The 26,642-nt window shown below is 36.8% G+C and overlaps 1 long non-coding RNA gene and 1 other non-coding gene across 2 annotated transcripts in view; one reads left to right on the forward strand and one right to left on the reverse strand.

Moving 5' to 3' along the window:
- Nucleotides 1–1,494: 1,494 nt before the first annotated feature.
- On the reverse strand, nt 1,495–1,620 carry LOC119869902. Its single transcript, XR_005354888.1, has one exon. It is a non-coding gene; the product is annotated as a small nucleolar RNA SNORA72 (small nucleolar RNA).
- Nucleotides 1,621–7,819: 6,199 nt separating this feature from the next.
- The window catches only part of LOC119870672, a 37,967-nt gene continuing 19,144 nt past the window's right edge, over nt 7,820–26,642 (forward strand). The window contains exon 1 of the long non-coding RNA XR_005353111.1: nt 7,820–7,937. This is a non-coding gene — a long non-coding RNA (uncharacterized LOC119870672). The remainder of the gene's footprint in view (nt 7,938–26,642) is intronic.

A 26,642-nucleotide genomic window follows, 5' to 3' on the forward strand; every position in this document is an offset into this window, starting at 1 on the left:
GAAAAATGACTTTAATCATAAATTGTCAATTGTAATGAAGTAACAATAAAAATCTGAAGTATAACCCCTTTCCCCTACCAAAAAAAGAAATTCTAAATATCGAGTAACTGAACAACCAATAAGAAAACTCCAGTTCATTACAGCTATGCTCTCTAAATTACAGCCACAATCTTAGGTTAACTTCAGACACAAACTAAAATTATGTAATGTTAGCTTGAAACAAACCAATTTCCTCACTTGTGAAAGTGGGTATTTGACCCACCCTTAGTTTTTATATAGCTATTAAGAGGTAGGATTTTCTAACTCCAGGTTCATTACATATTTGAATTTCTGGAGAGTGTGTTCTGGATTCTCATCTTCTAAATCTCAGTAATCTACCAGCAAAAACTGCCTATGTGACTGACTATTTTTAAAGTGGAAAAGACATTGTCATTTCTGACAGTTTGCAGCCTCCATTAGAGCCCAGCACAGACTGTGTAGGGTGCATGCTGCTAGCACTATTCAATTCTATGAATCAAGATGTATCTAAATCAGTAGTTTTCCCAAATTCATTCTGCTGAATGTTCCAAGGGATAATAACTGATGTGGGAGAAGGGTTTTATGGGCATGCTTGGGAGATGTAATATGCAGTTTTCCAAAATTCTAAACACTGAACATACTTCACTGTCTATCTCTCAGGACTAAAGTTACATAAAACACACTTTGGGCACTTTATGGAAGATCTGGGATTATTCTGAAGTTGTCCGAGTACATTTCTTCTCCTCCAAGCACTGCACACCTTTAGGAAAGATCCTTCTTCATTATAGTTCAGTAGAACTTTTCTCAGCCTTTGACAAAACTTTGGATGAGGGGAAGCATGTTTCATTTAGTCCTCTTTGCTACTCAGATTTGGTAGATTTAACCTGGACTGTATATCATAATTCTGGAAAAATTCTGACTATTGAAGCTTGCTTCCTCTCAAACATTTTAAGATGTCAAATGTCAATAATGTCCTGAGACTGGAATGATGAAAATTAAGTCTCTTAAAAACCTAGTTTAGGAAAGGAACTCAGTGCAGTCCCTTTACAAAAACAGGAACTTAGAAATTGGGATGTATGGCTCTTAACCCAGAAGACTTGCCAGTACATCTAGCTGCCTCATCCTCTCCAATCCTATCTTCAGGAAAGTGTACTGAAACAAAGGATATAAAGAGAATAACTGATATGAATACAATGTTTTTAAAACATGCTCTGGCTAGTTTTATTAAAGAAGAAATTTGCACAACTTACTCTCCACGAGTCTGTTCTGGCATGCTTCTAATGTTATTAGGATCACTTAGAAAATAAAACATGATAATTTCATAAATCAGTAAGTGGAAACTGGTAATCATCAAATTAACAGTAGTTGTATTCAAAAGTCATTACACAGCTATGCTGTCATTTCTTGAGGTTGATCAAAGATACCAAGAGCCATAGACACGTCCCACAAGACATGCATCATATAAATCAGACTTGATTTTATCACCAGCGTTTATAAAATCAGACCCAGGGAAAGAAGTAGGTCTGGGAACACATGCATGGTTTTAATATAGCAAATGTTGAACTAATTGTTACAAAATCAGAACAGCAGGAATATTTGCAGTATTTTATCAATTAATTAAAAATTCATAAATTCAAAACATAATATGATGTATTATTTGTAAGCATTTCTATAAAAAAGGTTGAAAAGATTAAACTCATCTGAAAAAATTGCATATTATAAAATGATTTATTTTATATCATAAATTTTAATTATAAAACATTTCTACAGATTTTTTTTACATATTTTCACAAAAAACATGTGTAGTGAGTGGCTGTGAACTGCACTTCACAGATAAGAATTCTGATGCTCCAAACTGAAAAGGTACATCTAACATATCAGGACAGGATCTCAGGCCCAGGGCTTCTAACTCCACACCCCAGAGTTCTTTCCCTTGTCTCATAGTTTGCTCTTTAATGGTGAATTGACCCACCTTTCCTCACCTCCATTACTTCACCTCCATTACTTATATCTTTCAGATTTCATGCCATTTGAGGAAATGATAATGAGAATTTTTAAAAACCAATGAAGTAGTAGTAGAGAATTTCTGAAACAAATCTGTAACTTAGGAAATATACTTAGAGAGAATAGAATCCTAGTAGTTAGGATGGAAGAAGTGACTTCCTTAAGCCAGTTCATATAGACTTGAAAGAGTCCATTGTTAAATTTATAGCAATTTTGTTCTTTGTTAAATAGTCATTGTCAAAAATTAAATTAGATAAACTTGTAATTTAACATTATGTTAAAAACAAAGGTAGTAAATACCGACTTGTCACTTCTTAGTTATTTTACTACAGTTTACTATTATCTATGCTTTTGTTGTTACTTACATCTATCGGGGATATATGGTGGAAATATTATATCATGTTATCTGCTTTTCCAAGTTCTACATTGCTAGTTTGGAATCAACCATGATGGAATTATTTACAACATGAAAATCACAAAGGCTACAATTATTGTTTTGTTCATTGTCTGGACTTAAAAAATGGAGAACATTTTAATAATGCAGATTAAATTTAAAATTGTGTTGTATCTGTAGCTGTTAGATTATGAAAGAGTCATAAAATGGAGAAAATATTTGTCTAGTATGTGAAACCACTATCTGGTTCAGCAAAGAAATTGTTCATGAAAGTAAAAATTGAATGAAGTCTGACAAATGTCCTTGTTGTTTTACTTTAGACTCATTCTGCAATTAAAAGAAAATATCAAATAACATTTACATCAGAAATCCACTTATTTGTCAGTGACATGAGAGACTTCTTTTTGGAATAAGATCATAATAAAACACTAATACATAGTCCAAATTTGTGGCATTATTACTGGGGACAGAATGGATGGAAAAACTGACAATAGATTTTATAAAAAAACAACATGTGACATCAAAGTCCTTGGTATGGAATTTAGAATGATAAAATATTGCATATTTTATCATTGTTTGTAAATTGGATGCTAATGTTCTTAACACAATACATTTTATATTAAGCTTTCTTTCCCTCTTGGAGAATCAATTGTTAAACATTTAACATACCACAAGAAAGAGGGCATGCTTTGTTGGAAGATGAGCCCTTTGCAGAAGAGAGGGATACCAGAAAAAAAATCTATGCATGTGCCTTTGTAATTCTCTTTGAACAAGAGCTCTAATTACGTATAACGCTGCCAGTTTGATGTAATAGACCTCTGTGACATTTTCCTATATTGTTCAGGGAGGGACTCTTTCCTACCTGTGAGGTGTCAGCTTCAAATGCAGGATGTATTTTCATTGTAAAAAGTCACCAACTTATGTAGAAAAATGGTGGCCAAAAACCAAACCAAACAAAAAAAACAAAAAATTCTCTCAGTAGCTGTAGGTTAGCTTAGCCAGTGGCCCCAGTACTCTTTCTCAACACTCTCATTTATTTCACTTTCCTAGTACCCAGTACCATACAATGATGTTATCTTCTGGAACTAAGACCAATAGCTCTAGTGCATCTTTGGTCCTACAGCGCTTTACTCATTGTTGTGACTTCTCCAGAATTAGTCATAATTTACCTGTCTTTCATTCTATCCCCCTCGGGCTCTGGGTTATATTATGCTACTGTAATCATAGTCACTGAGGAGTTATTGCCATCCTCTTTCCAGGTCATAATGTTCACATTTACACATACATGGTTTCTGGTCATGATTTAACCCCTACTGATAACTCAAGGGTTGGGATTCTAGGCATGTGGCAAATGACAGTGGTGGAGAATATTCAATAAATAATTGTGGGTTGGTTGATTGATAGGATGTCCTTCTAGACTCCTTCAGTTATATCACTTCCAACTTTTATACCAAAGGCCAAATTAGTCATATGATTTCTTCTCCCTATTATTGAATTATGAATTAAAATTAATTTATCTAAAATCCAAAATTGCAGATTGGTCATCTACTAGTTTTCTGGTAAAGCTATCTTGGATTTTAGAGCTGGGTTGCTTTGTCATTCATACATGCCCCGTTGGTTTTTATTTAGGGTATAACTTGTACTGTAGTTAATCATACTTAAGTTCCATTTGTAAAAGCCTTGATGAGACAGCAGAAATGTCAAAAGAGAAGAAGAAATCATGGGATGCCATGGTCTTTTGACTTCCAGTTGAAGAATGAAGGTTAGTTATAGGTCAAAGTGAATGACAGGATGTTTTGTTGTCACAAGAAGCTTGCTAAGTAAAATAGGGGAATGTTACTGAGAATACACTCTTCCTTTTAAACCTTCCATGAAAAAATAAAAATAAAAAATAAACCTTCCATGGCTACTGTATGATTTAATTAGGAACATCAGGGTGTTATATATATTTTATATATGGAATAGTTAATTGAATATGAGCATCACAGAGAGACGTGGGTTAAGGAAAGTACTTTGTAATAAGGCAGCTGGCTTCCAATCCTAGCTTTGCCTACTCTGAAAACTTAATCTCTCTCAACTTTAATCTTATTATTTGTAAAGTTGGAGATTATTTATAATGTGCCTACTTCATTGGACTGTTTTAAAATATTAAATTTATGATAATAAACATAAAATGCTTAGCAAAATTTCCACTCACAGATATTGATGGAAACATTTTGCAAAGAATATTTCCATGATGCAAAATGTTATTGAGAAGGCAAGTTGGGGAACCATTTCCCTTCAGAAAATCTTGTATTTCATGGGCTACATGATGACTTTCCTTGTTATTATTCTAAAATGATGCCACCTCCTAAAATTGTTTTAATAAACTACAAATAGATTTAGCTACTTTAAAAGCGATTTGCTGAGGTTTTGAAGGATTGCTCAAATATTTGTAGCATGTGCAGTTAGTGAAGGTTTAATTACACTGGGAATTCTCTTTTTGCTACAGATCAAGAAGATCTAAGGAGAGTGTGTCATATTACAGAGGGTGGTCATGGACAACAGTGGTATGATCTGCTGTCGTGGTGTGTTTAATTCCAAATCCAGCATAAGAGTTTCCATTTTATGTATATGTTCTCTGTGAGTTTGAACTTTTATCTCACCAAATGTTATTCATAGTAGTTTCTAGGTGAATTCTGTGGCTACTCCTGAAAGATTTATCTATCCCTTTCATTTGAAGTAATTTTATATACTATCAAAAGATAAAAGTTCACACAAATATCAAGCTTCTCCAGAATTTATACTTTAATCTCTGTTATTTTAACAAATTGTAAGTAAAAAGTGAACGCAAAGACTAAGACTATCCCACCTTACTTACCTGGTCAGATGAATGCCTTCCCCCTATTCTTGCCCCACTAGGACAGTATTTCTGTAGTTTGCTCCTTGGAGCCCAAAGAGGTATGCTGTTATAGAGGGTCACCTCAGAGGTCCAAGTAGTTATGAAAATCTGCTGCTTTTGGAGATTTATGAGGTACACTAGCATATTCAAATCTCTGAGGAGTCCTGTAGTAGAGCAAGTTGTTTGATCCAGTGTTCTTTTTTCTTGTCACATAATACTATACCTGGTTATCATTTGTGTTTGATGAAACATATTTTAGGAAACTTTGTTTGCTCTGGATTACAATCCCTCAGCCAGGAACAAGGAAATAACCCTGAAATTACATTTAACAAAGTTTTTCGAGTTGATTTGGAGTAAGAAGAATTAGTTTGAGTGTTTATGCTGCAATTTTACAGCTAGATAACATTGGGCAAGATATTTCATTTCTCTAAATCTCATATTCCTTTTCTGTCATAGCATAAAATACCCAGTACACATCTTGATTTTTAAATAAATATTATATAAATTAATCACTGAGAATGATATATAAAACCAATGGCCGATATTTACTGACTCCAATATTTTCCTCATCGATTTATTGGGCCTTATGTAACATACCCATGTTAATGAGCTTAGGTCTCCAGTGTCTCAGCCCGTGATAAATTAGAATTAGAAAAAACAGCTAAAAGGTAGTGAGGCAGTTAGAGAACAGTGACAATAAGAGCAGCAATCCCCAAATTGAAAAGCAGACTCATTAATTTGATACATGGCAAATGATTGTTGGGTATAGTTTTTCAATAAATGGTTAAATGATGATAGTAGGCTTCCATTAAAAAATGGATGAGATATAGTATTTTAGGGAAAATACCACAAATGTTCCTTTAGATCAAGATATCTTTTGTTACACATATTTGAACACCTGTCTTTTGTATTAAGGAAGGTCAGGACATATTGAGATCTCTAAATTTCTGCTTAATAATATTTTTGGTGTTAGTTGACTGGTAATTTCTTTATTTAGAGCAACTTTTTCTTTAAAAATTCTAGATTAATGGTGTTGTACCCTTCTTTGAAAAATAAAACTGTCAACTTAATATCTGATTGCTTACATAGGCTACAAATATAATACAATATATAACATATATTTATTAAAAATAAAAGTACAGGAATTGTATTTATTGATATGGAATATATTTATAATATCCTATTGAGAGAAAAGAGCAGGCTTTCAAATAATTTAAACACACATTTATTTAAAAATATGTACACAAATAAAAAAAATTGGCCAAATACTAGTGTTGATTTTGTCTGGAGAGTAAAATTATGATTAGTTCTTATCTTATTGTATTTGCTTATCTTTATGTTCCAGGTTTTCTGCAATCCATGTATAATCCAATGTGGAATACTTCATACTAACATAACTAAAAACAAAATCTTTACCCTGATACTTTTTACTATTCTTGGTTCATTTGGGCTTCTGTAAAAAGGATACTACAGATTGGTTAGCTTATTAGCAACAGAAATGTATTTCTCACTGTGCTGGAGGCTGAGAAGTCCAAGGTCAAGGGATTGGCATATTCAGTATCTGTGAGGGCGCATCCTCTGTTTTATAGATGAACTTTCTCACTGTCCCCACATGGTGGAATAGGTATGAGTTAGGGATCTCTATGGGGTCTCTATTAAAGAACACTAATACTTAGAGGTGCCTGGGTGGCTTAGTTGGTTAAGCGTCTGCCTTCGACTCAGGTCATGATCTTAGGGACCTGGGATCCAGCCCCCCATGTTGGGCTCCCTGCTCAGCAGGGATTCTGCTTCTCCTTCTCCTTCTGCCCCACCACCTCCCCTGTTCCTGCTCTCTCTCTCTCTCAAATAAATAAGTAAAATCTTAAAAAAAAAAAAACAAAAAAACAAAAAACCAAAAACACTAATCCCACTCATGCACCTAACACTAATCCACCCTCATGACCTAAGCATCTCCCAAAGGTTCCACTGCCTAATACCATCATATTGGATATGCAGATTTCAATACATAATTTTTGGGGAGACAGATACAATCATTCCATAGCAGTCACCCAAATAATTAAGCTGAAAAATGGTAGCCATCACATGGAAGTCACCCAGGAGCATGAATATGTGTTTTTCGATTGCTCAGATTCCTTTCTGGCCCCCTGCCTACTTGCCGTTCTGAGTGTCATAGTTTCTGAGGATATGATGGACTGCTTCTCTTCCAATCAATCAAGTTCTTACCTGAACCGGATTTTCTAAAAGATGAAACGTATACATCAGTGAAAATCTGAAACCCATTAATCTTAACAACCCTCAGGATTCTTCAAAAAGTTTCTGAATCCTATTTTAAATAGTCAAGTGAAATGAAATAAATGCAAAGAGAGTAACAAGGACCTTGTTAAAACTGTAAACAGTTTTGTAGATTGTCTTCAACTGGGGTCTCCAAGTAAACTTAGCTCTAGGCTTTTTAATGACTATTCAGTATTGATCCCATGCCATTAGTGACATAGAAGGGATAGAAAATGTTCTCAGCATATCATCTCTTACAGATGAATCTTGAAAGATACCAAGAAGGACTCATCAAATATTACCTGGGAGACATGGCCTTGAAAGCATAACCTGTGAATATAATCCATCTGAGACAGCACTTAACTCCAGGTAAGAGAAAAGTGACATAGCTAATAATGCACATGGTTCTTGAGAAATTTTATTATTCTCCTTTATTCAGATTTTCTTTTGTCAGAGAGACCAAGATGGCAGGCTAAAAAGTTACTTTCCCATAGCTCTTCTGCTATTGGTTATTATGAGCTGGTGAGGAAAACTCTTGAGTTATTATCCAGTGAGATGGTTAATTCCTTTAAAGTCCTTGTGATGTGTTGCCCTTGAAAATTAATGTATTATTCATGTTACACTGGTATGAAGCAGTAAGGCCAGTGGGCTAATTATTGGTCACATGTTGGAAGGATAGACTACTCAATGAAAGACATGTACTTCAAAAGTTAGGTAGTTTCAGAATGCAAGAACATTATATGATTGGATAATTTTAAAATAGATATATTGATGCCTTTTTACTGATTATTAAAGAGGTTAGTTTTAGGCTTCTATGCAGAGATTTCTATTTCTCTCATTGTCTTTTATTTGTGTTTTACTGTTTAGCTAGATAAACTGTGGCCTTGCAGCAGCAACCCAAGCCAGAGATGGCCAAAAGGATGCACAGTACATACAGATTCTCCTCTTGTTCCCTCCCTTAGCTCACTTGCTTTGCTTTTCTGTTGTTTTGTTGTTAGTCTCTCTCTCTCTCTCTCTCTTTTTTTTTTTTTTTTTTTTGTTCTGGCTTTTGTTAATTTTTGTTCTCTGACTATCCCCCATCTTCCCTTTTATTTTCTCAAGTGTTTCTCCTATGTCTTCTTATTCTCCCCATTGCTTTTTCCCATCATGGTTTTCATCTTCCCCCGACATTAGCCTCAAATTCATATTTGCTCACCATTTCCTCCTGGCAGTGCCTGTGAGTTTTCCCCTTCTCTTTCGTTATTGTTTCTTTTTTGTTCATTCTCTCCCTGCCTTCTGACCCCCAAGAAGCCACTTCTACACTTTCATCTCTCAGCACACTGAGACTCATTTAGATTTGTCTGGGATTGGCAGAAGAAGAGAGTCTTATTTAGGCCAGGGGACATGACAGTGACTGTCTCTTGTGTCCCGCCTAGCTGAGATCTGGCATCTTGACACAATCAGAAATCAGTCAGTGTTTAGGAGAGGTGGATTTTGATTGCAGGGCAAGGGCACTGTGTGCAGCCTGCTGTGATGGGAACGGCCACTGTGCACATCTGTAGGTCCTGGGCTGATTGGTGTGTTTTGGCGCTAAATATTTCCATGCCAGTTATAACAGGGCAAGGTTAGAGTCCCTGTCCACCCCATCATTCAGCTTATGGCATAAATTCTTGCCAAATGAATTTGCCAAACTTGCTGCCTTAACCTCCCCTCTGTTGAAACTCTTCCGATATGCCAGTTGTTGCTTTGTGCAAACCTCTACTCCTTAACACTCCTTGCTTGCCACTGAATGAAAGTCCATTCCAACCTTTCTTCCTTTTCTCACTCATACTCTTACCATACATTTATTGACTTTTTCTCCCAACGTGTTCTCATCTTTTGAGAGACTCAGTCTAGCTTTTCTAGGAGGATTTACCTCAAAAGAACAGCCCCAGTCATAATCCCCAAATTTTCTGTGCCCTTGGTAAAGCTCAGCTTTATTTTATGTGTTCCTACATATTAATTTTAATCTAATCTTCCCTTCTCTCTAATATTATCAGCTCTGTGCATAAGCTTTATACCATCCTGCCTGTGTCTAGTAAACATTAATTTTTAATGAGGATATAATTTCACTCTTTAAAATTTTTATGATTAAAGCATTCTTAGTGATTTCACTGATGTGCATAAATAAAAGGCAGTGTTCTTAGAAGAATTTTATAATATTATGTTTAATCTTTAAGGAGAAAGTAGTCTTATCCATGCTCTTTTCTCCCAGAAAGTGCAAGGACAAAACACATACTTTGGTGGTTAGGGTTGCAAGCCCAAGTCTTGAAGTTCAGTTCTCCTTTTAAGTGCTTCAAATGAGTGTCTTTAAGAGTGGTCTGTAGGTAGAACAGTGCAATAGTCCCTGTGGTTTGGACCATTCACCTCTTTCTAGGATATGTCAGGGGCTCTTATATTTTTAAATGCCTTTGTTTTTGTGCCTATGGTATAATTTCCCAGATTGGTTTTTGGACACTATCTTTAAAGTCAAAATCAACTGGATATTTCAAGTACCCTAATGAATAGTTGCTAGGAGAAACTGATGTTTTGGACTCTTAATAGACATTTAAGCAGACATGTTTCCTATAATACCCATGTTCTTTTCAGAGAGTGTGTTCTAACAGCCGCTGCTGAGTGGGCAGCCACCCATGTGATACTCACTTCAAACCAGCTATAGCTTGACATCAGTAGTCTGTGTGGCCAATCAGGTTTTTTTCTCCTAGAAATTTGGAGTTGGGACTCTTCCTAGTTGGCATTTAAATTTATAAAGGATGTGAAGCCAGAACTGGGAGTAGCAGTCTTTGACTGACATGTAAATGGGTAGATAAATCTGGACAGCACAGAGGGAAGATAATAGAGAGATGAAGACAGAAACAGAAAAAAGACTTGGTGGCATGGGAGACAGACAAAAAGCAGGCAGTGACAGACACAGAGAGAACAGACACACATATACAGAAATAGAGGCAGGCACATCTGTCATTTAGGGGCAGAGACAAGAAAAGAGAGAGGGAAGCAGAGACAGACACACCCACATGGGATAGCTATCCCAGATCCTAATTGTTCTCCAATTCCCGATTCCACCCTCACCATGAGGACAGAGGTAGAGCCTCTAGTGCTGAAGTGGGTTGAACTGGTTCTATTCCTTGTATCCAAACGATTTCTAGCATAAGATAGAGCCTATGTTTAGTCTATGCATGTCTAATTCAAAATACCTTGAGTTGTGACAGTTCTATGTTCCTCCTGTGAATTAAGGGTTCTTGGGTTCTGCCTCTGTATTTAGTAAGTTGCCAAAGCTCATTAGTAGTCATTATTATAGTAAATCCACAACGAGGATTTTTTTTACTGAATGACATTGAAACACTGCTACCAATTTTTGTAATTTGGAATGCTTTATCTAATTCATTGGTCAATCAAAATAATACATCAGTGTTTAAAAAGAATTGCCTAAAAATAAGTAATATTAACCATGACAAAGACCCCAATGGTGATCTATCATGTTCTAAATAGACTCCGTAAAGCATGTTTTTCTTTTTCCATGAAAATAACCTGAGGTGTTTTAAATTAAAAAATTTAAACAGAATAAACAATCATTTGTCATATTGACACACTAATGTTTTAAATTACAACTTCATTGATTTTGTAGTTTTGCTTTCATTTAACTTATAAAATTATTTAGATATTTTAGCTCTGTAAGGGTATAAATGTAAGAACTTTATACCTGTTTTTATGTAAGTGCTTAAATAGATAATATTAGGTAAATAATTTAAATAATATTGAGTTGTCTAATATTTTTCCCTTCAAAGAAGTTCCATGCATGGTTTAAATTTGAGAAACTTTGAATTAGGTAGTAGTTTTTAAAATGCAAATTTGTTCTAAATTCACTTTACTTTTTTAGTTCTTTGGGTAACATTCCTAAAGTTACCTAATATTTACTTATGCTGTGGTAGGCATCCTTAAGGGTCACATGTGTTTACTTTGGACAGCTCAGAGAAATTTCTCCCTCTCTCTTTCTCCCTACTCCACCCCCCTTTTTGCATTTTCTTCAGTAGATTTCAGTCTTTTCTCTGAAAACCAAAAGGTAGTTAGTCAATTCTCCTGTTTTTTGTTTTTTTAAAGATTCTGTTCATTTATTCATGGGAGACACACAGAGAGAGGCAGAGACATAGGCAGAAGGGGAAGCAGGCTCCCGACTGGGAGCCACCAATACAGGACTTGATTCCAGGACCCCGGGATCAGAAACTGAGCTACCCAGGCATCCCTCCAGGTTTGAACACTGTATCAGTGAGGCCCCAAGCCTGCAGTGTGAAGATAGAAATTAAGTAACTTCTATTTATGGTTAGTCAGCCAGTGGTAGCTGCTCAGTCCTCCTAGAGACATTGCACTGTGGTTCATAGGGGTATCCAGTGCAAATAAGCCATCTCAGGTAAAGCAACTCATTGTTAGACCAAAGCACCACTTCTGTATTTGCAGTTCAACATACCACTGTGACTTAACAGAAAAGGGATGCAAGCAGCATAAGTAACATGAGAAATCACACAGAATTTATTTATTTTTTATTTTTTATTTTTTATTTTTTATTGTTTTAATTCACCTTTTTTTATTATTTGTCAGTTGGGGTTTTCCCTATTTTTATTAGCTAGTTACTTACATTTCTTTTTTTAATTTATTTTTTATTGGTGTTCAATTTGTCAACATACAGAATAACACCCAGTGCTCATCCCGTCAAGTGCCTCCCTCAGTGCCCGTCACCCAGTCACCCCCACCCCCCGCCCACCTCCCCTTCCACCACCCCTAGTTCATTTCCCAGAGTTAGGAGTCTTTCATGTTCTGTCTCCCTTTCTGATATTTCCCACTTATTTTTTCTCCTTATCACACAGAATTTAAAACAGAGACAAACAATACTCTACCCTTAAATCCTTCCCAAGCCCCCATATAAATTTTAACTTAAAGTATAAATTAATTTAAACTTTAAGAGAGGAAATAATAACCCTCCTCTCTAAAACAAATGTTTTGAGGTGGCGTAAAGATAGGCCTACTTCTCTATGGGTCCTAGAAAAGTTCACCTTCATAGCTTGTCCCTGTGTCAGTATAGTTTCTCCAGAGACACAGAACAGAACCAAACAGTAGGATATATGTATATGTGAATATATATATGAATATATGTGAATATATGTATATATGTGAATGTATGTATATATTTAATTGACATATATTTGATATACATTTATATAAAATTGACATATGTATGATATATAATTAATGTATGTATTTAATTGATATATATACATATATACTTGGCCACGTGACTGGGCTGGGGCATGGTAAGTTGGAAATCTGAAAGGCAGGTAGGCATTCTGGAAACAGTCAGGAGGAGCAATGCTGTAGTCTTGAGGCAGAGTTTCTTCTTCAGGGACATCTGTTTTGCTCTTAAGGTCTTTCCACTGATTGAGTGAGGTCCACCCACATAATCAAGGATAATCTCCTTTACTTAAAGTCAGTTGATTATAGTTTTTCATCTGATCTAAAAAAACATCTCTACAGGAACACCTAAATTAGTGTTTGTTTGGATACCTGTGTACTAAAGCCTAGCCAAGTTGACACAAAAAAATGGCCATCATAGTCCCTAAATCTTATCAGAATTTTACAGTTCCTGACTGGTAAGACACCAGATTTCCTCTTGTAAAGTGCCCACAGAATCGCCAAATGGGGAATATTTGATTCACATTTATTTGAACTGTTGTACCCAGTTCGACATCCCCCATAGCTTTCTTGTTCCTATTCAGTAGCAGCAGCACAGTCACCCCTTGGCAATTGGGATAGATTACCGCAACAATATTAAAAGTTCTGTCTCTGCATGTCAACTCAGTGGCATAAGAACCTTAAATTAATAAGAAGAATTAACTTCCATATAATGGAGTTATGACTCCATTCCCAGTTGGAAGCATCATTCTCTTAGGAGTTTATAATTCCAATTTTATGGAACCCTAGGGTACAGGAACAGAAAACAAATTTCTTAACACAGATATTTCAGGTTTAGTATTAAAGGGCTACTCTCACTTCTATCCTTTGGTTCCTAGACCTGAGCATGGTGAAGAATGAGGGGGACAGTATCATATATTGGTCACTGGTTTAGAGTACATAATCCCATCATCCTCATTTGGTGCCATAGCTGAGCCTTCATTATGCCATCTGCTTCTAGAAGATGGCACATGTGGCAAAGCCAGTGAATTCCATAAACATAAGCCCATTGCTGCTTTTATTTCTTTACAATGTAAGTTGCTTAGTTGAGGGTGATGTTTTGTGGTATGTCAGTGAAAAGGGCACAGATAAGATTATGTATAGATTTCTAAGGTCACTGTAACAAAGTGCTACCAACTGGGTGGCTTAAAACAATTTTTGTGTAGCTCTGGAGGCTAGAAATATGCTAAATGATCTCCATCTCCAAAGGCTAAAGGATCTGTTAAGCCTGACAAAAATGCCTAACCAGTCCAGCTTGGTGAGAAATAGTTTAAAGGGACTTATGGAAAGAAGGTGTCTTGAGTGGCAGAAAGACAAGTAGATCTCCACTCCCTGCCTCCTATAAGACCCAGTCCTAAAGACTGGGTAATACAATGCTGGAGACCACCCCAGGGAGACCAGCTGGGAGGAAATGTTTGAGAGTCAGTCATATCTCCAGAATCGATCAAAGGTGTTATGCCCCAAGGGTGTACTTAAAAGTGTGGTTAAAAAATGTGGGAGTGGGGCTATGCTCAAGAAGGCTTCAGGTCATGAAAGGGTCATCATGGCATATTTCTCCAAGATGGTGTTAGTCTGTTTCACACACACACACACACACACACACACACACATACACACTCTTAGCTCCTGGTATTTTGGGAAATTCTTGGCATTCCTTGACTTGTAGCTTATCTATGCCTCTGTTGTCATATATATGACACTTCTCCCTGTGTTCTCACATCCTTTCCTTATAAGGACATCAGTCATATTGGATTAAGAGCCCACCCTATTCCAGTATGATCTTATCTTAACTAACTACAACTTTGATAACCCTTTTTCTAAATAAAGTTACATTTGAGGTACTGGGTTTAAGACTTTAACATATGTTTTGCAGGGGGGCACAATTCAACCTACAAAAGATTGCTAGAAAAAACATTGTGGACTGGAAGGCCAATCCATATCTAGGATAGATATTTAGGTTCCTGAGGATGAAATATTTTCCTTATTCCCAAATCAAAAGGATCCAACATAATCAACATGCCATTAGGAAGATGGCTGTTTCCCTTGGAGAAAAGCGCCATATCAGAGCTCCTTACTGGCCTCTGTAGTTGACAGGCTGGGCACCTAGCAATTATAATAGCCAGATTAGCCTTGGAAAAAAAAGTCTTGTTATTGAACCCTGTGTATAATTTCCAGTCCCACCACCATGGCCAGTTTGAAAACACTGAGGGATGTCTGGGTGGTTCAGCAGTTGACCATCTGCCTTTGGCTTGGGGGGCATGGTCTCAGGCTTCCGGGATCGAGTCCCAAGTTGGGTTTCTTTCATGGAACCTGCTTCTCCCTTTGCCTGTGTCTCTGCCTCTCTCTCTCTCTGTGTCTCTCATGAATAAATAAAAGAAAAAAAGAAAGAAAAGAAAAGAAAAGAAAGAAAAGAAAAGAAGAAAAGAAGAAAAGAAAAGAAAAGAAAAGAAAAGAAAAGAAAAGAAAAGAAAAAAGAAAAGAAGAAAACAAATACTGAATTGGCTGCATAAAAGAAGCTAAATGGTATCTGCAGTAGGAATCACCTAGTCTCTGATTATTAGAAGACTCCTCTTCAATAGAAGCCCTGTGGTGAGCTTTTATATAGAACATGAATATCCTAATATTTCATGACTATTCCAAGAAATCTATCCACATATCTCTACCCAAGAACTCTTTGAAACCAGTCCTCTTATCTTGTTTTTCAAGTCTCTGATGGAATAGGCATCTCATTAGTTTCTTCCAGGAATCATTATTAATCCATACAGTAGACCATCTCTCCCTCCACACAAAGTAGAAAACCAAATATACTTCCTTAAAATCTGCCCTCTGGAAATATTTTCCTTTAGGACTGTCTTTCATACGGCCACAGATAGGGCAGATACCCACTTCTGGATGGGTTTAACAGCCATCAAGTAACAGATAACTTTTCCTCTTTGCCTGATAGTCATAGATGACCGCCCATGAGGACACAGGTATGGTTTAAGGCACTCCTGATGCAGCAGTAGGAGTGGGTACTTTGAAGTCTGATTCTGTTCAGAGTGGGTATTTGAGTTTTTTGGACCTCTCCAGGTTTATTTTTAGGTATATTCCATTCCCATTTAATTATTCAATGCTGCTGCATGCATCTAATTTTAGGATTTGGTTGAGCAAATAATACCCAATTTACGACAAGCAACTCAGGTCATACAGTCCCCTGGTTGCTGCACTCAGGTGTTATTTGGTTATACCACAGTCAAGTAGCAAACCAGAAATAACTTTACAAATGGAAAATAGTAGTTTGTAGAAGAGAGTTTAGGTTTGCCCCAGAATATTATGGTCTATGCTGTTTTTCCTATTGTGATACAATGGAGGCTCCAAAGGGCATTGCTATTTTTAAAAGTCCAAGTACCACTTAGATATTCTAGCTTATGAAATCTAAGAGGTGGGGATGCTTGCATCACAACTTGGACCTATTGCTAACTCTTTCTTGCTCTGGGCAACAATTAGAACTGGTATCCTTGTGGACTAGTCAGGAGATGGGTCAGAGCAGTGTTCCCAAGTGTAGTATATGTTTCCTCTAAAACACAAAGACTTAATGCTCAATTTGGTGCCACTCTCTTCCCAGTAGGAAATTCAGGGTGCATTTAACTGTTGCTGACTTTAGAAGGGATACCTACACATGCTCTACACCTAAGGATTTTTTGCAATGAATTTGCAAAGAATTTTTGCAATGTGGTAGTATCCCAAAGCTTTTTGAAGTTTACCTCCTACTCAGTATCACACGTGATTTTACTTAGCTATCTGGGTGCTTGTGACCATCTGTTCAAGAGGTCCAATTAGCATAGTATCCTCAAATGTAACAGATCAGAATGATGTTTTCTGGGATCCCAACATGGTAAAGACTCTTCTGGACTATATTATGACAGAGATCAGGAGAGTTTACATAGTCCTAGGGTAAGACACTGAAGGCATAATTCTATTCCTACTATTTAGATAAAAACAAACCTTTCCTCGTTGTTTTTACAAATTCAAATAGGGGGAGAAAACCCCACAACAAATCAAAGCATTTCCTAGATCAATGACTATACTCTAGAAACCTGCAGTTGTGTTGATTTGCTCTAGTAGGGGAACCACATCTGGATCAGCAGCTGTGGCTGATGGCACCAATAATTCAGGGTCATTCGAAAGCATCCATTTGGCTTTTGTACCAGCCAACTTGAAGCAGTAAAAGTATATGGAGAAGGAATCACCATCCCAGTTTCTTTCAATCTTCAGAGTATTGTTTCCTGTCTACTATTTGACAGAGGAGATTCCAGTGGCCTTACTTGGTTCTTCCCACCAAAAAGACATTTACGTCATAGGTCAGAGAACAGGTTACAGATGGTTCCAGTTGTTAACTGTAATTTTTCTACCTATGGTCAGGAACATGGGAAATAACCACTGAAAGCCCACTGACCATTGAAGGTGGATATGGGCCAAGATTCCATTTATTTCTTGAGTTTGTGCCCACACTGATTAGTGCTAAATTACAGCCAGTAAGTAATAACTCCTACATGGTATGGTTATTCTCTTTCCCAGTTCACTGTGACCCTGTTAAATGGCTATGGATCATCTGGGGGAAGGTGTGGAGCAAGATTTACAGTGTATTTTTGTGACCACATTTCAGTGATTCCTTAAAAGAAACTAGCCTCCATCTCAAAAGGCTCTGAGTTTGAGAATAGGGTAAAAGGCCATGAATTCCCACTATAGTACTTTGTTTTGAGTATTACTTACCAAAGGAAGAATTGGTCTAGTAATGTAGACTAACTGATGTTTTAGAAGGCTGACAATCTATTTCAAAAAATTAGCCACAACCATATATTCATGTGGATCAAAATCTGTATTGTCGTTCTGCCTTTGTGGTTTATTGCACTACTTGTGCCAGCCTCATCCCTGAGACTGAGCACTGGCACCTGGCCTCTACCACTCTAAGGCTGCATCATTCTCATCGAAATTAGGGAGCCCAATTCTTCTGTAGCTTCTCTGGTCTATGGAAGGCAGCAATGACAGAACTTTTGGGAATACTGGTGTTCACTACCAAAGTATTCTTATAGCTCGGGAGAAGAAGTGTGCCTTTGTTTCTCCTGAAGGTATGGTAGGGTGTGGCTGATTAGGTTACACATAATAGGTCCACTCCTTATACTTTTGATTTCTTACCTTTTTGTTGCAGAGAAATTCCAGTATCTCAGTCTCATTTGTGCAGGTCACTATTGAGTCCAGGCTTCCAGCAAACTATTAGAGCTCATCCCAGGTGTGTCAGCTGACATAGTTTATATTTAGAATCTTAGATAAACTTTCCCATATTGATAAATCCTTTTTAAACCAACTTCATATTTTTATCTTCTTGATTTAATCCCTTAAGAATCTTTTTCTTTCTTTCTTTCTTTCTTTCTTTCTTCTTTCTTTCTTTCTTTCTTTCTTTCTTTCTTTCTTTCTTTCTTCTTTCTTTCTTTCTTTCTTTCTTTCTTCTTCTTCTTTTTTTTTTTCTTTCTTTCTTTCTTTCTTTCTTTCTTTCTTTCTTTCTTTCTTTCTTTCTTCTTTTTTAGATTTTATTTATTGAGAGCACAGGAGAGTACAAGCAAGGGGAACAGAGTATATAAGGGGAGAGACAGAGGGAGAGGAAGAAGCAGTCTCCCCAGTGAGCAGGAAGCCCGAAGCGGGGCTGGATCCCAGGACCCTGGGATCATGACCTGAGTAAAAGGAAGATACTTAACTGACTGAGCCACCCAGGCGCCCCAAGAATCTGTTTCTAAACATACTTCTTCCTACTTCCATTTGCTGATTATAAAAGTTGTCAGGGTCCTGTCTCCCCTTGGGTGTAGAATCTAGCTTATCCTTGAGAATACTTTGCAATTTTCCTTCTGGCCATGGAAGTGATGAATGATGGTGGGAGTTAACCTTGAGGAGAATGGGAATGTCTTTGCTAGGGAAGTGCTTGAGATGAGGTCTTTGAAAATAGTTCTCTCAGACAAACTGGAGGGACTGTTTTAGCCAGCTAGGAGGATTCAGGGGTCTTTGACAGTTCAAGTTAAAGACCTCATCCTAAGTTTTAGGGTTCTACTTTTTCAACCAATGACTTATTGTAACAAGTCTCATAGATTATAGTTAGAACCCTAGTTACAAAGGGGTGGGACCCTAAGACTTAAGAAGGGCTGCTAACTATAATTTTAACTTGAACTCTCAAAGCCCACTGAATGTAGGTATTTAATCAATAGTGCAACTCTGCCACTTACATGCTCAGGTTATAGTTTTGATCATTAATCATGTCTGTTCTACAGATACATAAGAGATACATATAAAGCTTATTAGAAATTTTCTGGTTTTCCATCATGTCTTGAGTTAAAAACATTTATTTTATTTTTATAAGCTCTCCAGTAGAGTGAGAAGCAGCCTATAATCTTTATCACCATAATAGGCAAATGATACAGACACTTAATCTCCCAAAAGTTTGTCCTCTACTAGTTACCCATGTTCTCCCCGACCTGAGTAGCGAGGTCATCTTTATATTATAAAATAATGTATATGGAAGCAATACTAGAATTTCAACCCCAGGTTCTGTTTCTTGAGGCCACTCCTGAACCCAGTTACTATTATCAGCCTGGGGCCCAGCAAGAGACAGAAGGCATATTGATGAAATTTGGAGAATTTAATGAAAGTATTTGTTGGAGATGTGTGGGGTTCAGAAACATAACAAACAAGAGAAGTTGAGGCACTTCCAAGTAGCAGTATTGGAAGGTGCTACAATTCCCAAACCTGTGGGGGAAGAACAGCTCACCAAAGCCCTGTGACCACCAAAAAAACTGTGGAGGGGGCGCCACGTGGCAGAAGCTGTGGTCAGAGAGTCACAGCCACTGTTAGAATCCTAGCATTGACACAAAGCATGAGTGAGCCAAGAATAACACTGATCTCTTCCTCTTTTCCTCTTTTCTGATTTCCTACTGGGTTTCCCATACCCCAGCCAATGCAGTTTGCAGGAGCCAGCGTTTCTGGCGTACACTGAACATAATGGAGAGTGGATCCAGGTTAGGGGAGAATGGAGAATAATTACCATGATGGTGGCAGGGGGGCAGCAGGTGGTGGTGATGGCACTGGTAGGAGTAGTCTAAGCAGTAGGGGTAAATTCCAGGAAAGCCTCCTACTGTATTCAGAAATACTTCTCCCTTTTAGTATTGCTTCTGGTAGAAAATATGTATTTTTAAGTCTCATTGTGTCACCTTAACAATCCCTTTCCACACATCCTACCCCAGTATGTCAAAAATTCTTTCTTATGGGCCTCCATGGTCCCCAGGCAAATCAAGAACTGTGGCTAGAAACTTTAAATGTCCTGAGGAATTTTCAGACAGCTAAGGTGATTGTATATGGTGGTAGCATTTGAGGGCCTCCAGAGAGATCATTGCCTAGTACATCTGAGCTTCAGCCAAGATAACCTGTTAAGAGTAGTGAAGTAAAAGAAAATTAAGGTGAGCATTACTTGGAAGCAAAATTAATTTATAATGTGATGTGGCAGCAGAAAAGCTGAGTGCTTTTTGAAGAACTATATGAAGAATAATAACAGTCCTGAGTATTTCTTCCCACACAATTCAGTTACAATGCTTCAGACATCACATCTGATTTTGAATGTCTGAGTTACAATAAGTTGCAGACATTTGGAGGAAGAAATGGTAGTAGGAAGAAAAAAATGTGCAATTAAATAAAAGAAAAAAAAAAAACCCTTACCAGCCAAAAATATCTACCACGTTGCCACCACCCCTACCCCACCCCCCGCCACCCTCCAACCAAGAACCAAAGTGAAATAGATCAATTGGCTTGGCCCCATAACTGGAAAATAAATTTTAACTATCCAAATAAAGAGTGTAATGTGTTTAAGACACATATTATAGGATGCAATAGAAGCTATACAGAAAATATACCTTGGGTCTGAACAAAATGAACACTCCTATATCAATAACAATCTTTTTTTGAGAAAGAAAATCAGTAATACATAGACGAGTAGAAGGGATGTTGATTGTCTTTTCAAGAATAACTTATTTATTCTTAGCTGTGCATCCCTTTCAATGATGCATCCCTTAACTCTGAAGGTGAAAATTCAAACTGGGGATAGATCTGAAAATGAGGAAACAGAAATCTTTAGTCTCCTTCCATTCCCATAAGTAGAACAAATTTAGCTGTATTTTGCTACAGGCAAGTTTGCTGAACTTGAATAACCTTTACATTGATTGCTATAGACATTCAGGTAAGATTGCAGAGCTTTTACTGTGGTCTTGCAGTTTTACAAGGTGTAGGTTTTTGGTCATTGTGTCAATCTGCATTGCTTGCCTCAGACTATCTCTATTTGAGTTGCTCCTTTTAAATACGATAGTGGCCTTTACTTGAGTTACTTGGTATTTCATTGCCCAACTCTAGGGTAGGGCATGCAAACTTTGAAGGCAGTTGACCAGGGGTTGAGACCTGATTCTTCTACATACTAGCTGTGTGACCTGGGCCACAATTTTAGCTCCTATGAGCCTTAGTTTTCTTTTCTGTAATATGGGATTATTAATGTTTATAGTACTGTTCTGAAGATTAGGGGAGATATTATATATATAAAGCATCAAACATGACTGGCATGTAGTGGGGATATAATACATGAAAGCTGCTGCAATTATTCTTCATCATTTTCTTATTTCTCAATTCAGGAATCAATATGCCTTTCTTGAGAGCTGAATGGTGGTACTTCCAGGAGAGAGAATGTTGGCAGGGCAGGGACTTGTCTCTATTGCCAGAGTTAGACACCATTTAACTAAAGTAGTTTCTCCATTTCTACTTCTCAGAATAGACTGATTCAGCACCCCCTGGAGACCTTAACTTCTTCCCTAATAAATGAAAAGTTTGAATCTGAAGTCAGGTAACATTTTGCCTTAAAGCATTGTCTTAAATAGATTTTTCTTTCCTGCTTAAAAGGAAGTCAGGAAAGATTTATTATAAATGCTCTCAGGAGACCTCTTCCAAAATGCTTCCCCTTAAAGAGGTAGTCACAAAAATGAGCACTGGATGCTGCCTTGGAGATTTGTAAAGTGACAGCAAAACCACTTTCCACATGTTTATTAGTGAATTTGAGTGAGTTTGAGGCTAAAAAAATTAACTTCAAATTTCACATTAGATTAAATTAATATGCACATGTAAAGATATAGATAATAATTCATTTTTTTTTTAGAAAGGCACCAATTACTAAAAAAGAGATACGATAAGTTGGTAAGGAAGCCAGATTATAGTAGGCGGCTTTATAGTGATATCTTTAAGGCCAGTGTCTCTTTAAGAGATTATTTCACCAATATTTAGTTAACTTACTTTTATATTACATTTGATTCAAATAGCATTCTGAATTTAATTAAGATAACATAACTGTGCTTTTGTTTTATTCTGATTTTATAAATCTTTTCAAATATTCTTTTAATTTAGGGGAGGATAAAATAAAAACACGAATTTTTTTTCAGATGCCTCTTTCTATCTCAAGGTTTTGAGCGATTTTTGAATTTTCAAAGGAAGACAAAAGCACTTTACCAGCTTCACCTATACCCTAAACTCTATTAACAGCTTAACATTCATTGAGAAGGAATGTTAATCAATCTATCTAGAGATTCTTCCCAAGTTGACCTCTTTGAAACATAATAATAACCTGATAAATGAGCAAATAAATGTCAGGAAATGATAGTTCCCTTTATGGGGTGTGATCAATTGTTTCTTTTCTAGTTTAATAATCCCTTAACACAAAATGGCAAATTGGAAAGTATACCAGATGTGGCATAGAAACTCCTGGGTTCTACTCTTGGTGATTCATTATTTAACATTGAGGCCCTTGAACAAGTCAAATTTTCTGAATCTAGTTTCTTCATCTGTGAAATGGAAGTACCAACTCTTGCCCATGGTAGCTATGATTGCTCTGTCCTGAGCATCCATTTCTAACTGCTTCTGTGTAGCCTTCTTGTCCAGCAGAAGCTAGAAAGCTGAAAATCCATATTTCCCAGGCTCCTTGCTGTTAAGACTTGAAAACAAGTTAGATCCTATCATTTAGAAGTATGTATTCATGATTTATACGATGAGAATGATAGGAGGTGCCCAGGTGGCTTAATTGGTTGACTGTCCAACTCTTGGCTTCAGCTCAGGTCATGACCTCAGGGTCAGGAGATCAGCCCCACGTTGGGCTCTATGCTTAGCAGGGAGTTTGCTTGAAATTCTTTCTCTCCTTCTCCCTTTGCCCCTACCCCGGCTCCCTCTCTCTCTCTCAAATTAAATTAATTAAATTAAATCTCTTTAAAAAATGTAGGAGTGATATGAAAGCCATTTTCCTGGAGCTTTGGCTTTTTCTTTCAGAAAACAGATCTCATTATCAGAACACAGTCGTAGCTGAATGTTCTTACTTAGTTCCAGTGGTCGCCTGTTAACTTTTACCTTTATATTTTGGCAGAATCAGCAGCCCTGCTGGTATTTCAGTTATGTAGTGTTCAGGGTCATTCCTGGAAGTCTAGCCTAGAGACTGTTCTTCTAAATTTCTAGATATTTTGTAAATAAAATTTCTTGTATTAAACTCATATCTCTTAATACACCTAAAGTGGTTCTATTTTTTTGTATTGAACCCTAAAGTCTTGTGAGGATCATATAGAATTTATCACATATTTTAAGGCTCATTGTTAAAATGTTATAGGAGTATAAGAATTATTGTGGTTAACACATACAAGATTTTCCATGTTATTTGTCTAGTGCAATTTAACCAAAACACACTCTATAATATACCCCCTGAGGCCGTAAGAAATTAGATTGAAGTGGGTAACTCTTCACAGAGGGAAATGAATTACTGTATAACTAAGTCACATTAAGCTTTCTGCTTATGTTGGGGCTGTGGGGTCAGGATAGAGTGGCCTGGGGGTGCAGGAAGGTGGCCTTATGCTTTTTGAGTGAATTGGGGTCTGCTTACGCAGGAGCATTTGGTCCTGAGTGATTTCTTCCTCCCACACTCTATTCCTGATCTCAGCTCTATTTTATTTAGAATTTTTTGCAGCACTTGTGAATTAGAAGTTTCTAAAAGTCAGAGTACTGGACTATTTCTTGTTTTCCCCTGTTTCTTATAAGTGATGTCCCTCAGGAAACTTAAGGTTAGAGATTTTGCAATTGTAAAGGATCCAGCCAATCCCTAACATCGTTAGTTATTCCAAGATGCAATCCTGGTATATTTCCTACAAGAAATCAAATTACTCAGAAAATATGATGATTCTTGAACCATAACAGGAAAGTTATACGTGCTAAATCAGCACTCTGGGTCTCAATATTTCTGAGTTATGATTAGCTTGTCTCACTGTTACCATTCACTTCGTATAGCTGCCTTTAATATTCGTGGCTTTGGATTTGTGGTTAGTATCGTGAGTCAATTATAATTTTTTTCCTTATCCTTGGGGAAAATGAGATTTATAAACAGTGGACTGCTCTGATCAAACACAATCAATTTTGAAGAAAAGATGTTCTTGGTACTATTCTGAATTGATAAACATTTACTAAAAAACAAATGTCAGTTTTACATTGAACAAGTATGCACATTTTCTGCTGCCACATATCAAAATGATGTTGAAGAGGTTTTTGATTGCAGCACATGGTGGGAATTAGAAAGATAACACCTGGTGACTCTATTTAACTGTCCAGTGGCTTTAATATCTGGTGGCATAAAGCAGGATTTTACTTTATGGTTTCTTTCTACTTTGCCTAATGAAACACATAATTGTACAAATTTTGATGTAGTCTCTGTTTCTCCTAGTGAGAGTTTTTCAAATCTAAGCTGAAACCATGTCTATGGATGAGGTGGACTTACATGATTCAGTGGTTTTCTCAACACTTTTGAAATATAAATTGTTATCCGGGTAAATTAAAAGATTGCTTGGACAGTTAAATGTGATTTAGATCACATTTTAAAAAGGGCTTCAGTATTTACCTATGAATGTAATAAATGCTGGACAAGGGTAAAACACTTCTCAACCTCTATTAATATTGAGATATATATCATCTTCAGGCTAATTTCTGTGTATCTGTGTCTCTACAATTGCATCTATGTTTATACAATAATATTTATAAATAATGTGTATATACACAGATATATATGTAGAAAGATGAGATTTGAAATAATGATGGTCCATAATAACTTGCAATGTCAAACATTTCCTTCTCTTTCTGTTTCTCAAGGCCATTGCCAATTTAGATGATGAGTTTTTATGGAGCAGGGAGGGGCTACTGGGACAAAGTGCATCTGTCAGGATGAAGAACTGAGGAGCTCCTTTATCTTCCCTTCCTCATGCATAGAGGGCTTTGAACCATGTTGAGTGTAGAGAGAGAAGAATCGACTTTTAGATGAGAAAGAAAGGGAAAACCAGCCTGCTATTGTTTTGCTCCCCTGATCCTTTGTGCTGAATGCTAAATGGAAAAGAAAGATGGAAATATAAGAATCCCCAAGGGAGTGCGCAGGTACCCGAGGAAAGGAGATGGATGTTCTGTCTTCCGGCTGCATTTTAAAAGTGGTGGCTGGGCAGATGTGCCCCACACCATCCTGCATCGGGAATTCAAGGAAGATAGCCACCTGGTTCATTTAGATGTCAGAGGGGCCTCCTCCAACCGTCCCAGTCTCCAAAGTGTCGCCTGGTTCAAGAGTGACATGTCAGGGAGTTGCTCATGACAATGGACTAAAACGTGGACTTCATGACCTACCTGGGGGAGCCAGTGAATGTGTGAGCTGGCAGGGCAAAGGAGGAGAGAATAGCAGAGCAGCTGCATCTCTGAGATGTCATCCTTCCAGTCACTGCCTGCAGCCAAATGTGGCCCCCGCCAGAGCCCCTCCTGATGTGGCCAAGAGGTCACAGACTACAATGACACGGTCATGAGATATGGTCTCTACAGTAGGGAGAGGCAGCCATTTGCTGGCAGTGGAAATCAGGTGCTTGGTATTTGGGATGGTGAAAGCCAGAAGATGAGGTGGGAAAAAGTGTCTCGGATGCACTGCTGAACCAAACTAACTGATGTATACAATCTAAGTTGTCTATTAGATCACTGAATGGGGTAGAACTGTAATGTAGGAGCTAAATTAAATTGCCTGATATGAGTCTGACTGTTTGGAGATCTAGAATTAGGAAATAAAATCAGTTCAAGGAAAAAGAATTATGTTTTTAAACACCCAACTTTATAATTGTATAATACAGTCATGTTATTTGAATAACATAAACTAATTGATTTTTTCTGAAAATGAGCTCATGCTATAAATGCACACAATCTTTGTTTGTATATGTGTCAATACTGTCATTTTTAATAGGTGTCTAATTCACACGTTTACATTCATGTGAGGTCAAAGCTATTTTTCTTTAATGATTATTGCATTTTATATCATCTTTATATTTTGCATATATAATATAAAATTATATAATATACTTATATTATACTAATATAATTATATAATATACTTATATATAATATAACATTATATAATATATTATATAATATACTAAGTATGTAAATATCATTTCTATATGCTTAGAGTTGATTAATCTTAACTATAAGATTAGCACTCTTATATTGGACATTTTTTATTATTTATCAAAGTATAGTTGACACACAATATTACATTAGTTCTAGGTGTACAACATAGTGATTCGATAAGTCTATATTTGATGCTATATTCACAAGTGTACCTACCCTCTGTCACCGTACAATGGTATTACAGTACCATTGACTGTATTCTCTATGCTGCACCTATGACTTATTCATTCCATAATGAGAAGCCTGTATCTTCCACTCTCCTTCACTCACTTC

This window comes from Canis lupus, chromosome 1 (assembly GCF_011100685.1).
Source record: "Canis lupus familiaris isolate Mischka breed German Shepherd chromosome 1, alternate assembly UU_Cfam_GSD_1.0, whole genome shotgun sequence".
NCBI classification, from domain to species: domain Eukaryota; kingdom Metazoa; phylum Chordata; class Mammalia; order Carnivora; family Canidae; genus Canis; species Canis lupus.